This window comes from Odocoileus virginianus, chromosome 13 (assembly GCF_023699985.2).
Source record: "Odocoileus virginianus isolate 20LAN1187 ecotype Illinois chromosome 13, Ovbor_1.2, whole genome shotgun sequence".
In the NCBI taxonomy this organism is placed as follows: Eukaryota; Metazoa; Chordata; class Mammalia; order Artiodactyla; family Cervidae; genus Odocoileus; species Odocoileus virginianus.
The window spans coordinates 9,359,019-9,373,250 of NC_069686.1; the positions used below are offsets into that span (position 1 = coordinate 9,359,019).

General features: G+C 36.5%; 1 protein-coding gene across 1 annotated transcript in view; it reads left to right on the top strand.

The window, feature by feature from the left end:
- Positions 1-14,232, top strand: part of CERKL (CERK like autophagy regulator) — a 136,523-nt gene that overhangs the window by 53,770 nt on the left and 68,521 nt on the right. The gene's annotated exons all lie outside the window — the stretch shown is intronic.

A 14,232-nucleotide genomic window follows, 5' to 3' on the forward strand; every position in this document is an offset into this window, starting at 1 on the left:
GTTTTCTTGAGAGGTGTTTTTAAAAGGATAGTTATTTTACTATTAGTGTTTCTTTTGAGCTTATATTAGAATTTATTTTTCTTGCACCTACACATTGATAAGCAAGTGAATATATATACTGGATGACTTGAGAGTAACAGTTTTTATTAATTGAAATATAATTGATTTACATTATTGTGTTTCAGGTCTATAGCAAAGTGATTTCGTTATGTATATATACATGTGTGTGTGTGTGTGTGTGTATTCTTTTCCTATTGTTTTCCATTGTTGGTTATTACAAGATCGATCCTGAATATAGTTCCCTGTGAAATATAATAACTTACTGTTTATATATGGTAGTGTACATCTATTAATCCCATACTCCTGATTTATCCCTCCCCCTTCCCCTTTGGTACCCATAAGATTGTTTTCTATGTCTCTGTGTTTCTATTTTTTAAATAAGTTCATTTGTCCAGTTTTTAGATTCCACATAATAAGTGATATCATATGGTATTTGGTTTTCTCTTTCTGATCTACCTCACTTAGTATGACAATCTCTAAGTTGATTCATGATGCTGCAAGTGGCATTATTTCATTCTTTTTTAATGACTGAGTAGTATTCCACTACAAACATACATATATAAATATACACACATTTACATACATGTGTCTGTGTATATATATATACACACACCCAGGTGGCACTAGTAATAAAGAATCTGCCTGCCAATGCAGGAAACTTAAGAGACTCAGATTTGATCCCTGGGTGGGGAAGATCCCCTGGAGGAGGGCATGGCAACCCATTCCAATATTCTTGCCTGGAGAATCCCATGGACAGAGGAGCCTGGTGGGCTACAGTCCATAGCATCACCAAGAGTTGGACATGACTGAAGTTAGGATGCACACGTACACACACACACACACCCATACAACCCATGTCGTCTTTATTCCTTCATCTGTTGATGGACCCTGAGGCTGCTTCTGTGTCTTGGCTGTTATATATAGAGCCACTGTGAACACTAGGGTGCGTGTATCTTTTTGAATTAGAGCACTTAGCTTTTCTGGATGTATACCCAGGAATGGGATTGCTGGACTAGACAGTAACTCTGTTTTTAGTGTTTTTAATGAACTTCTATACTGTTCTTCATAATGGCTGCACCAATTTACATTCCCACCAACAGTGTAGGAGGGTTCTTGTTTCAATACACCTTCTCCAGCATATATTTGTAGAGTCTTTGATGATGGCCATTTTGACCTGTGTGAGGTGATACCTCATTGTAGTTTTGATTTGTATTTCTCAAATAATTAATGATATTGAGCATCTTTTCGTTTGCCTGTTGGCTATCTGTATGTCTTCTTTGCAGAAATGTCTGTTCAGGTCTCTTGCCTATTTTTTGAAAGTATTGTTTTTTTGAAATTGAGTTGTATGGTTTTATATGTATAGGTCTTTTGTTTCTTTAGGTAGATATACTCCTAAGTATTTTATTCATTTTGTTGCAATGGTGAATGGTATTGTTTCCTTAATTTCTCTTTCTGTTTTCTCATTGTTAGTGTATAGGAATGCAAGAGATTTCTGTGTGTTAATTTTATATCCTGCAACTTTACTGTATTCATTGATTAGCTCTAGTAATTTTCTGGTAGAGTCTTTAGGGTTTTCTATGTAGAGGATCATGTCATCTGCAAACAGAGTGAGTTTCACTTCTTCTTTTCCTATCTGGATTCCTTTTACTTCTTTTTCTGCCCTGATTGCTGTGGCCAACACTTCCAAAACTATGTTGAATAGTAGTGGTGAGAGTGGGCACCCTTGTCTTGTTCCTGATTTCAGGGGAAATGCTTTCAATTTTTCACCATTGAGGGTGATGCTTGCTGTGGGTTTGTCATATATAGCTTTTATTATGTTGAGGTATGTTCCTTCTGTTCCTGCTTTCTGGAGAGTTTTTATCATAAATGGATGTTGAATTTTGTCAAAGGCTTTTTCTGCATCTATTGAGATAATCATATGATTTTTATCTTTCAATTTGTTAATGTGTTGTATTACATTGATTGATTTGCGGATATTAAAGAATCCTTGCATTCCTGGGATAAAGCCCACTTGGTCATGATGTATGATTTTTTTAATATGTTGTTGGATTCTGTTTGCTAGAATTTTGTTAAGGATTTTTGCATCTATGTTCATCAGTGATATTGGCCTGTAGTTTTCTTTTTTTGTGGCATCTTTGTCTGGTTTTGGAATTAGGGTGATGGTGGCCTCATAGAATGAGTTTGGAAGTTTACCTTCTTCTGCAATTTTCTGGAAGAGTTTGAGTAAGATAGGTGTTAGCTCTTCTCTAAATTTTTGGTAGAATTCAGCTGTGAAGCCATCTGGTCCTGGGCTTTTGTTTGCTGGAAGATTTCTGATTACAGTTTCGATTTCCTTGCTTGTGATGGTTTTGTTAAGATCTTCTATTTCTTCCTGGTTCAGTTTTGGAAATTTATACTTCTCTAAGAGCTTGTCCATTTCTTCCAAGTTGTCCATTTTATTGGCATAGAGCTGCTGGTAGTAGTCTCTTATGATCCTTTGTATTTCAGTGTTGTCTGTTGTGATCTCTCCATTTTCATTTCTAATTTTGTTAATTTGGTTTTTCTCCCTTTGTTTCTTAATGAGTCTTGCTAATGGTTTGTCAATTTTGTTTATTTTTTCAAAAAACCAGCTTTTAGCTTTGTTAATTTTTGCTATGATCTCTTTAGTTTCTTTTGCATTTATTTCTGCCCTAATTTTTAAGATTTCTTTCCTTCTACTAACCCTGGGGTTCTTCATTTCTTCCTCCTCTAGTTGCTTTAGGTGTAGAGTTAGGTTATTTATTTGACTTTTTTCTTGTTTCTTGAGGTAGGCCTGTAATGCTCTGATGAAAGAAATCAAAGAGGACACAAACAGATGGAGAAATATACTGTGTTCATGGATTGGAAGAATCAGTATTGTCAAAATGGCTATATTACCCAAAGCAATATATAGATTCAATGCAATCCCTATAAAACTACCAACGGTATTTTTCACAGAACTTGAACAAATAATTTCACAATTTGTATGGAAATACAAAAAACCTCAAATAGCCAAAGTAATCCTGAGAAAGAAGAATGGAACTGGAGGAATCAATCTGCCTGACTTCAGACTATACTACAAAGCCACAGTCATCAAGACAGTATGGTACTGGCACAAAGACAGAAATATAGATCAATGGAACAGAATAGAAAGCCCAGAGATAAATCCACGAGCCTATGGTCACCTTATCTTCGACAAAGGAGGCAAGGATATACAATGGAAAAAAGACAACCTCTTTAACAAGTGGTGCTGGGAAAACTGGTCAACCACCTGTAAAAGAATGAAACTAGAACACTTTCTAACACCATACACAAAAATAAACTCAAAATGTATTAAAGATCTAAATGTAAGACCAGAAACTATAAAACTCCCAGAGGAGAACATAGGCAAAACACTCTCCGACATAAATCACAGCAGGATCCTCTATGACCCACATCCCAGAATTTTAGAAACAAAAGCAAAAATAAACAAATGGGACCTAATGAAACTTAAAAGCTTTTGCACAACAAAGGAAACTATAAGCAAGGTGAAAAGACAGCCCTCAGATTGGGAGAAAATAATAGCAAACGAAGCAACAGACAAAGGATTAATCTCAAAAATATACAAGCAACTCCTGCAGCTCAACTCCAGAAAAATAAATGACCCAATCCAAAAATGGGCCAAAGAACTAAACAGACATTTCTCCAAGGAAGACATACAGATGGCTAACAAACACATGAAAAGATGCTCAACATCACTCATTATCAGAGAAATGCAAATCAAAACCACAATGAGGTACCATTACACACCAGTCAGGATGGCTGCTATCCAAAAGTCTACAAGCAATAAATGCTGGAGAGGGTGTGGAGAAAAGGGACCCCTCTTACACTGTTGGTGGGAATGCAAATTAGTACAGCCACTATGGAAAACAGTGTGGAGATTTCTTAAAAAGCTGGAAATAGAACTGCCATATGACCCAGAAATCCCACTTCTGGGTATACACACCAAGGAAACCAGATCTGAAAGAGACACGTGCACCCCAATGTTCATCGCAGCACTGTTTATCATAGCCAGGACATGGAAGCAACCTAGATGCCCATCAGCAGATGAATGGATGAGGAAGCTGTGGTACATATACACCATGGAATATTACTCAGCCATTAAAAAGAATTCATTTGAATCAGTTCTAATGAGATAGATGAAACTGGAGCGCATTATACAGACCGAAGTAAGCCAGAAAGATAAAGACCATTACAGTATACTAACACATATATATGGAATTTAGAAAGATGGTAACGAAAACCCTATATGCAAAACAGAAAAGAGACTCAGATGTATAGAACAGACTTGTGGACTCTGGGAGAAGGCAAGGGTGGGATGTTTCAAGAGAACAGCATCAAAACATGTATATTATCTAGGGTGAAACAGATCACCAGCCCAGGTTGGGTGCATGAGACAAGTGCTCGGGCCTGGTGCACTGGGAAGACCCAGAGGGATCGGGTGGAGAGGGAGGTGGGAGGGGGGATCGGGATGGGGAATACATGTGTAAATCCATGGCTAATTCATTTCAATGTATGACAAAAACCACTGCAATGATGTAAAGTAATTAGCCTCCAATGAATAAAAATAAGTGGAAAAGAAAAAGAAAAAAAAAAAGAAATTGAGTTGTATGGACTGTTTGTGCATCTTTTGCAATTCTCTCCCAGTCTGTAGTTTGTCTTTTTGTTTTGTTAGTGGTTTCCTTTGGTGTGCAAAATCTCATAAGTTTGAGTAGGTCCCATTGTTTATTTTTGCTATTATTTATTTTGCCTTGAGAGACTGACTTTATGAAACATCAGTGCGATTTATGTCACAGAATGTTTTGCCTATGTGCTATTCTAGGAGTTTTGTGGTGTTGTGTCTTATATGTAAGTCTTTAAGCCATTTTGAATTAAAATTTTGTATATGGTATAAGGGAGTGTTCCAACTTCATTGATTTATATGTGGCCGTCTAAGGAGAATAACAGTTTTTTCAAGATAACTTAAATTATCTATATTTCAGGGTAGCTTTTCCTAAAGGTAATATCCAGAGAAAAGAGAATGTTTTCTAGAATATTATGTCCTCATGAATTCAGTGTATCTTAAATTTTTGAATGATATTTATACTTTACATATTAAATTGTACATGAATATACATATAAAGTTGGACTGTAAAGAAAGCTGAGGGCCAAATAATTGATGCTTTTGAACTGTGGTGTTGGAGAAGTCTCTTGAGAGTCCCTTGGACTGCAAAGAGATCCAGCCAGTCCATTCTAAAGGAAATCAGTCCTGAATATTCATTGGAAGGACTGATGCTGAAACTGAAACCCCAATACTTTGGCCACCTGATGTGAAGAACTGACTCACTGGAAAAGATCCTGATGCTGGGAAAGATTGAAGGCAGGAGGAGAAGGGGACGACAGAGGATGAGATGGTTGGATGGCATCACCGGCTCAATGGACATGAGTTTGAGTAAACTCCAGGAGTTGGTGATGAACGAGGAGGCCTGGCATCCTGTAGTCCATGGAGTTACAAAGAGTTGGACACAACTGAGTGACTGAACTGAGCTGAATGTATAAAGCACATTAGATTTCCAAAGGTATCTAGTTAGCATATAATCAAACTGAGTTTTAGGATTTCTTTTCTCACAGACTTATAAATCTTGCTTTCTTCTTTTTTTGGCCATTTTTTCCTGTTTCCCAGGTAGTAGAGGCAGCTGTTGTTGATGCACAGCTTGCGGTAGAGATGATTCAGGACAGATCTGGGTGCCAAAGAGCAGGCACATGGTGATGTTAAGTTTTCAGGCCAGAAATCATTGATCAAGAAGACTGAGGACCCAAGTTGGTCAAGAGCAGTCAGTTGATAAGGTTGTATATATAGAGGATGGGTTGAAGTGACCTATTAAAACTATGAGACCTGTTATTAAATGGTCCCTTCAAGTGTAAGGAAACCTGATTAAGAAAACAGGAAACTACAGAGGCCAAAGTTTGGTCCATCTCTCTAGGAACATAAAGAATGTATATATACATATCTATTTATATATAGAGAGACTGAGGGAGGAGATATATATATATGTGTGTGTATATATATATTTACGTATACATTTGAAAGCATTCCACTTTAACAGTCGGTCTTTTACAGCATTCTTATTTGAAATTCATTTGAGAAGACATAAAAAGAAGTTAAAATGAAAATGAAAACTTAATTGAATTAAATTTCCCTACATGGGCAAGTGTTCGTGGGACTTGCATGGTCTATAAAATAGGAATGGGTCATTTGTTCAGGAGAGTCAAAGCTCTTCCTTGCGCTGAAGGTTTTGAAGAAATCTTCTCCCTTGGGGCTTCTGAAGGGCTGGCTAAGTGATGTGAGAGGCAACTTCTGCAATATATCTATCTCATCCATAAAAACCAGCAGCAAGCAAGCAGGGGGCATCCCAACCAAGCTCAATTTAGTAAAAGCAATTTTATTAAAGAAGAGGAACTTGTCCAAACACACACACACCCCACAAAACTACTATCCAAATATTTGTTCAGCTTAATGAGTAATGCTTTGGTTTGATCCAGGATTAAAATCTAAGCTAGTTAGAGAGATGAATAAACTATATATTTCTTAGGCTATCATCCTTTGAAAATGTTACCTTTTGTATCATTGACTTTGATAACAGTTGTAGGTAGTGAAATACATGAAATCATATTCTTTGGCATGGTCCTGGAGGACAGAGCAATTTTGCTGATGAAAAGCAAATAGATTGACTTTTGAAATCAACCAGTGCAAACACAACAGAGTTGAAATCATCCAGTAAAAATGAAGGAACTGAATCAAGGTGGTCTGAATGAATGACTGTTAACCATTTCTGCCCCTGAGCAGTCTTAGCAGGTCCTTTAGGAGAAGCCAGCTACTACCTCCAAGCCCCAGGAAGACAGTGCGGGGTCAGCTTCGTTATGCAACAGAGGCACTCGTAAGGTTCCAAAGCTCTCTACCAAATGCTGCGTGATACTGATACTTCCTTTTTAAGGCTGCAGTCTTAGAACATTTTTCTTGATATTTTCTTCACTTTCAAAGCCATGTAATCCAGGTGTTCATTGAAGTGCCTATTGCCTGAGAGTCAAATATTTACAATTGGATCAGGACTCTTTCTGTAAGTGGAGGTGGCCTGTGTCTTTCTTGGGTCTCTCTGGGTTCAGGGTGATTGTTTACTTCTTCCTGGTCCTCTTTGGTTCTGATTTCCCCAGAGTTGGGTTTATTTGTGAGTTATCTCTCTGTCTCACATCCATTGTCCTTATGGTCTGCTACATATACTGTGTCAGGTCTGGCAGTTACTGGTTGTTGGTTTCCAAAAAAATTAAAACAAGAAAAAAAGTCACCAATCAAGGAATTTGTGTTTGAAGCAGACCTAACTTAAGTTTGGTGGGTGATAAAACTTTGCATCAAAAAAATATAAATGACTTATACTTGAATTTTAGATATCACTATTTTAAGTCCAAAGACTATTTTAAACTAGTTCTGTTCAAAACAGTGCATTTAAAAAAATGCATATTTTGTTTTATTTATTTTGAATGTTGTCTTTAATCACCAAAGTGTTTTTCCTGCCAATCTTTTACTCCCCCCACCCCCCAACTTATTCTTCTATTGAGATAAACACGAAGAAGGTATTAAAACCTAAACTGGTTGATTTTTTAGTTTAATAATGTTTAGGATATTTGGATATCAATGTTATTTTCAAGTGTGCATATTTATATTTTGAACTGGAGCAATGGATAGGATGTAATGAATTTTTGAAGAAAGAACAAATTGGCAGCACTAAAAAGAGGACAAACCGAACTCTCAATTATTTGAAGTTTTAAGATTTTGACAAAGAGTGACTAGGTTAAAAAGGATTTCTAAATACAAAAATATGGCTTAGAGCCATTTCTATTTTTATTTGAAAGAGTTAAGATCTTTTACATTTCAGTTCTTTACACAATTGAGCACAGTATTTTTTTAATTAATATAGAGAAGTCACCATAACTTTATTGACTAATAGTAAATATAAGTTAATTCATCCAACACACGTTTGGGATCAGGCATTGTGTTCAGTAGTGGAAATACAAAAGCGAATGAGATGTAATCCTGTATAGAACACGCTTGCCCTAGGAGACAAACAGGAAAACTTGTAATAAACATGTTAAAGACCACAATGAAGATATGAAAAAATTAATAGGGATCGTAACCATTGATCATTGATTCAGAAGTTTAAATCTTAAAAATATTAAGGCTGAAGTGCAGTCACCAATAAATCTAATATGTAGTCAGTGTGATGAAAGGCCTTTAACATAGTCTTTTCTGCTTTATTTATAGCTGTGATGTGAAGATAAACAGGCACATCTAGTATGGCATGTGTGAGCACTAGATACATTAATTTTTTTCCAATTAGGCTGTGATCCAGTCTCTGCATATTTGAGTTTCCTAGAAATGATGAATTGCAAGCTTCTCTAAACCATGAACCAACCTTTCCTCTAGCTACTATAAACTATACTCTAAAGTATATTCATAGGCTTTTTGACAGGTTATCATCCCATACAGGAAGACAAAACAAAGTGCCCCTCAGGTGATATTTAGGACTACTTGAAACTGAAAGTTTTTCAGCAGTTGCATTGGTTAATCTTCAGTGGAGGACTTAGAATGGTGTGAAAATGAAGAAAAATATTTTTTTTTTAAGAAAAATATTTTTTTAAAAATCTAAAGCTTTATGTTCAAGTAAGTTGGAAAATGTTAATATCATAAACAGAGAAATTGGGACACTGATAGCTTTGAGGGAAAGACCTTCTGTTTGACACATTTGGCATATATGACATCTGTTGGAGATGTTCAACAGGTTGGCAGTTTGAGAGGAATGCATGAAGAGGTGAAGAAGAGCTGATGTGATGGGAATAGATGAAATATTGTAAAGAAGTAGTATATATATATATTTTTAAAAAGGCAGAGGGCTAAATACAGAATGTTGGGTAATACTCATATATTAAAATAGGCAGAGAAGATAAAAGCCAGAACTACAAAATAAAAGGAATGGTTAAAAAATAATGAATAGATCTATTGAATTTTATTGTTAGATTTTGGTTGACAAAGGTAATTTTAGCCCACATTTGATTGAATTAGTTCCAATATCAGAATTTTCTATTTCATTTCTAAATGCTAATTTCATGAAGTAGGCAAATATGAATGAACCACTTTGATTAAGTATACTTTGTGCTTGTAATGTAGTCTGCTCTTAGCTTCTATTTCAATAGCCATCCTCAGTTTTTAGGTATGAAAAATGAAGAAAATAGCAAAATTACTTAAATATTTGACTTTTATTTCTAAGAATAATTTTTCCCAATTTCCCAAAGATGTCAAATCTGTTTTCCATATGATAATAATTTTGATTTTCAGAGGATTCTTTCCTTAATGGTAAAAACTGGGGCTTCTAAACAATAGTTTGTTTAATATTTATTTTGTCTTGTGCAAGAAATTAAGGGTGAAACAAATTTTGGGGTTTAAAAAAAAATCCAAACTATATTGTCAATTATATTATCATGAACCAGGTAGAATTTTTGTTAGCAGGAGAACAGAATGATGTAAAGTTTTACTTAGATATACTTCTGAATGATATAAGGAAAAATAAATTGGAAATCAAGAATATAACAGTTGTCTTAAAATGAGTATTTGTTATATGTCAAAAGTATGAAATTCAGACATTTCATGGTGAACTGTTTAAGCTGACAACACTTGTTTCCTTAGGGACAAATTATTTTCTGCAGATTTTATGTCTGAAGTATGGGTATTTTTCTTTGAAGCACCAAAAAAAAAAAAAAAAGGTTTAAGACTTTGGTTTATGATCAGTTGAGTTGGACGTTAAAATTATACATGTCACTTAAGAAAGCTTTTTTTAAATTTTTTTGACTTTTAAAAAAATTTTTGAAAATTTTTATTGAAAAGTAGTTGATTTCCAAAGTTGTGTTAGTTTCAGGTGTACAGCAGAGTGGTTTATAATGTGTATATATTCTTTTTTTTATAGTCTCTTCCACTATATGTGATTATAAGATATTTAGTGTAGTTCCCTGTGCTAGACAGTAGGTCCTTGTTGCTTATCTGTTTTTGTATATAGTAGTATGTATATTTTAATCCTTAATCCTAATTTATCCCTATCCTCCTTTAGTAACCATAAATTTGTTCTCTATTTCTCTAAATCTATTTCTGTTTGTAAATCAGTTCAGTTCAGTCGCTCAGTCGTGTCCAACTCTTTGCGACCCCATGAATCGCAGCACGCCAGGCCTCCCTGTTTGTAAATACGTTCGTTTGTATCTTTTTTTTTTTTTTTTCCTTAGATTCCACATGTAAATGATATATTTCTGTTTTCTGTCTGGCTTACTTCATGTATATGATAACATCTAATCCATCCATGTTGCTTCAGATGCCATTACTTCATTCTTTCTATGTCTAAGTAATATTCCATTCTATATATACATACCACATCTTCTTTATCCATCCATCTGTTCATGTATGTTGAGGTTGCTTTCATGTCTTGACTATTACAGATAGTGCTGCTATGAACACTGGAGTGCACATATCTTTTTGAATTATGGTTTTCTCTAGATACATGTCCAGTAGTAAAGTTTCAGTATTGTGTTGCCTATTTTTTAATTTTTTTTCAGGAACCCCATGCTGTTTCTCATAGTGGCTATACCAATTTACATTTCTATCAACAGTGTAGGAGGGTTCCTTTTTCTCCACACTTTGCCAGCATTTGTTATTTGTACACATTTTTATTTTGGCCATTCTGACCAGTTTGATACTTTTTCTGATACTTTATTGTAGTTTTTATTGGCATTTCTCTAATAATTAGTGATATTGAGCATAGTTTCATATGCCTTTTGACCATAGGTATATCTTCTTTGGAGAACTGTCTTTTTAGATGTACCCATTTAAAAAATTTTTATTTATTTTTTATTGAAGGATAATTGCTTTACAGAATTTTTCTGTTTTCTGTCAAACCTCAACATGAATCAGCCACATCCCCACCCTTTTGAAACTCCATCCCATGTCCTTCCCCACCCCACCCCTCTAGGTTGATACAGAACCCCTGTTTGAGTTTCCTGAGCCATACAGCAAATTCCCGTTGGCTATCTATTTTACATATAGTAATGTAAGTTTCCAGATTACTCTTTCCATACATTTCACCCTCTCCTCCCCTCTCCCCAAGTCCATAGGTCTGTTCTCTATGTCTATTTATCTATCATTGCCCTGTAAATAAATTCTTCAGTACCATTTTCTAGATTCCGTATGTATGTGTTAGAATACAGTATTTATCTTTCTCTTCCTGACTCACTTCACTCTGTATATATAATAGGTTCTAGGTTCATCCACCTCATTAGAACTGACTCAAACTGGCTAAGTAATATTCCATTGTGTATTTGTACCACAACTTCTTTATCCATTCATCTGTTGATGGACATCTAGGTTGCTTCCATGTTCCCGCTATTGAAAATAGTGCTGCAGTGAACAATGGGATACATGTATCTCTTTCAATTTTGGTTTCCTCAGGGTATGCGCCTAGGAGTGGGATTGCTGGGTCATATGGTGGTTTTATTCCTAGTTTTTTAAGGAATCTCCATACCATCTTCCAGTGGTTGTATCAATTTACATTCCCACCAACAGTGCAAGAGTGTTCCCTTTTCTTCACACCCTCTCCAGCATTTATTGTTTGTAGACTTTTTGATGATGGCCATTCTGACCGATGTGAGATGATATCTCCTTGTAGTTTTGCTTTGCATTTCTCTAATAATGAGCAATGTTGAGCATCTTTTCATGTGTTTGTTAGCCATCTGTATGTCTTCTTTGGAGAAATGTCTGTTTGGGTCTTTTTCCCACTTTTTGATTGGGTTGTTGGTTTTTCTGGTATTGAGTCGTTTGAGCTGCTTGTATATTTTGGAAATTAATCCTTTGTCAGTTGTTTCATTTGCTATTATTTTCTCCCATTCTGAGGGTTATCTTTTTACCTTGCTTCTAGTTTCCTTTGCTGTGCAAAAGCTTTTAAGTTTAATGAGGTCCCACATGTTTACTTTTGTTTTTATTTCTGTTACTCTAGGAGGTGGGTCATAGAGAATCTTGCTTTACGTCATCGAGCGTTCTGCCTATGTCTCCTCTAAGAGTTTGATAGTTTCTGGTCTTACATTTAAGGTCTTTAATCCATTTTGAGTTTATCTTTGTGTATGGTGTTAGGAAGTGTTCTAATTTCATTCTTTTACATGTAGTTGTCCAGTTTTCCAAGCACCATTTATTAAGGAGGCTGTCTTTGCCCCATTGTATGTTCTTGCCTATTTGGTCAAAAATAAGGTGCCCATAGGTGCATGGGTTTATTTCTGGGCTTTCTATTTTGTTCCATTGGCCTGTATTTCTGTTTTTGTGCTAGTACCATACTGTCTTGATGACTGTAGCTTTGTTGTGTAACCTGAAATCAGGAAGGTTGAGTCCTCCAGCTCCATTCTTCTTTCCCAAGATTGCTTTGGCTATTCGGGATCTTTTGTGTTTCCATATGAATTGTGAAATTTTTTGTTCTAGTTCTGTGAAAAATGCCATTGGTAAATTGATAGGGACTGCATTGAATCTGTAGATTGCATTTGGTAGTATAGTCATTGTCACAGTATTGATTCTTCTTACCCAGGAACATGGAATATCTCTCCATCTGTTTATGTCATCTTTGATTTCTTTCATTAGTGTCTTATAATTTTCTGTGTACAGTTCTTTTGTCTCCTTAGGTAGGTTTACTCCTAGATATTAATTCTTTCTGTTGCAAATGGTGAATGGGATTGATTCCTTAATTTCTCTTTCTGATTTTTCATCATTAGTATATAGAAATATAAGGATTTCTGTGTATTGATTTTGTATCCTGCAACTTTGGTAAATTTACTGGTTAGCTCTAGTAATTTTCTGATACTATTTTAGGTTTTTCTATGTACAGTATCATGTCATCTGCAAACTGTAAGAGTTTTACTTCTTTTCCAATCTGGATTCCTTTTATTTCTTTTTCTTCTCTGATTTCTGCAGCTAGGACTTCCAGAACTATGTTGAATAATAGTGGTGAAAGTGGACACCCTTGTCTTGTTCCTGATATTAGGGGGAATGCTCTCAGTTTTTCACCATTGAGAATAATGTTTGCTGTAGGCTTATCATATATACCCTTTACTATGTTGAGGTAGATTCCTTCTATGCCCATTTTTTGAAGACTTTTAATCATAAAACAGACTGCCTCCATGGCAGAAATTATGGCCCTATCAGAGTCTTTTTTCAAGTCTCTGGTAACTGGCAATCAGAAGGCCTCTTTGGCCTGTCTTTCTCTATAGCTCCTCCTGTTCAGGAACTTAGAGGGCTCCCTTGCCTGGGGTCCTTCTCTATTATGAGGCGCATCAGGCACATAGAGGGGCCCCCCTGGCTGGGGTCCTACTCTGTAGATCGGCACATCAGACACTTAAAGGGGCACCCTGGGTGGGGTCCTACTCTGTAGTTCAGTGCATCAGGCGTTTGATGGGCCAGCATCTCTATTGTTAAGATGTCAATGCTGGCCTGTGGGAGAGAGAGAGGCTATAGTGATGGCTCCACCCCTAAAATGTGACTCAGCAGTTTCGCCTTGCTTCCACGGCTGCCTGGCTTTCCTCCTCTGGCATTTCCCACCACAATCTCCTCCCTCACATCCCCTCAATCCATCTGTCCACAGTCAACAGCAGCCCTGGCCCTGGGATTGCTCCACAATCCCTAAACTTCAGATCCCAGCTGCTGCCCCTTCCGGGAGACCAGCGTTCCTGTCTGGGGTTGGTGTGGCTGCAGCAAGGACTGTCTGATGCTCATTCCATTTAGGCTGCCACAGATCAGCTGCCACAGTTCACTCGCAGCCTTAAATGTTTCTCCTCTGACTCAGACAGTTGCCCTGCTGTGGGGGTTGGACCCCTGCTTCAGTTGCCCCACCCACTGAGGGCAGGTCCAGTCCTACTAACTCTCCTGTTTTCCCCCTAGTTCCTTCATCCTACCGAGTTTTGGGTGGTTCTGTATGTTCTTTCTCACTGGTCAGGTACTCCTGTTCACTCTCAGCTGGTGTTCTGCATGCACTTCTTTGTCTGAAGGTGTATTCCTGATGTATCCATGGAGAGAGATGTGCTCCACATCTA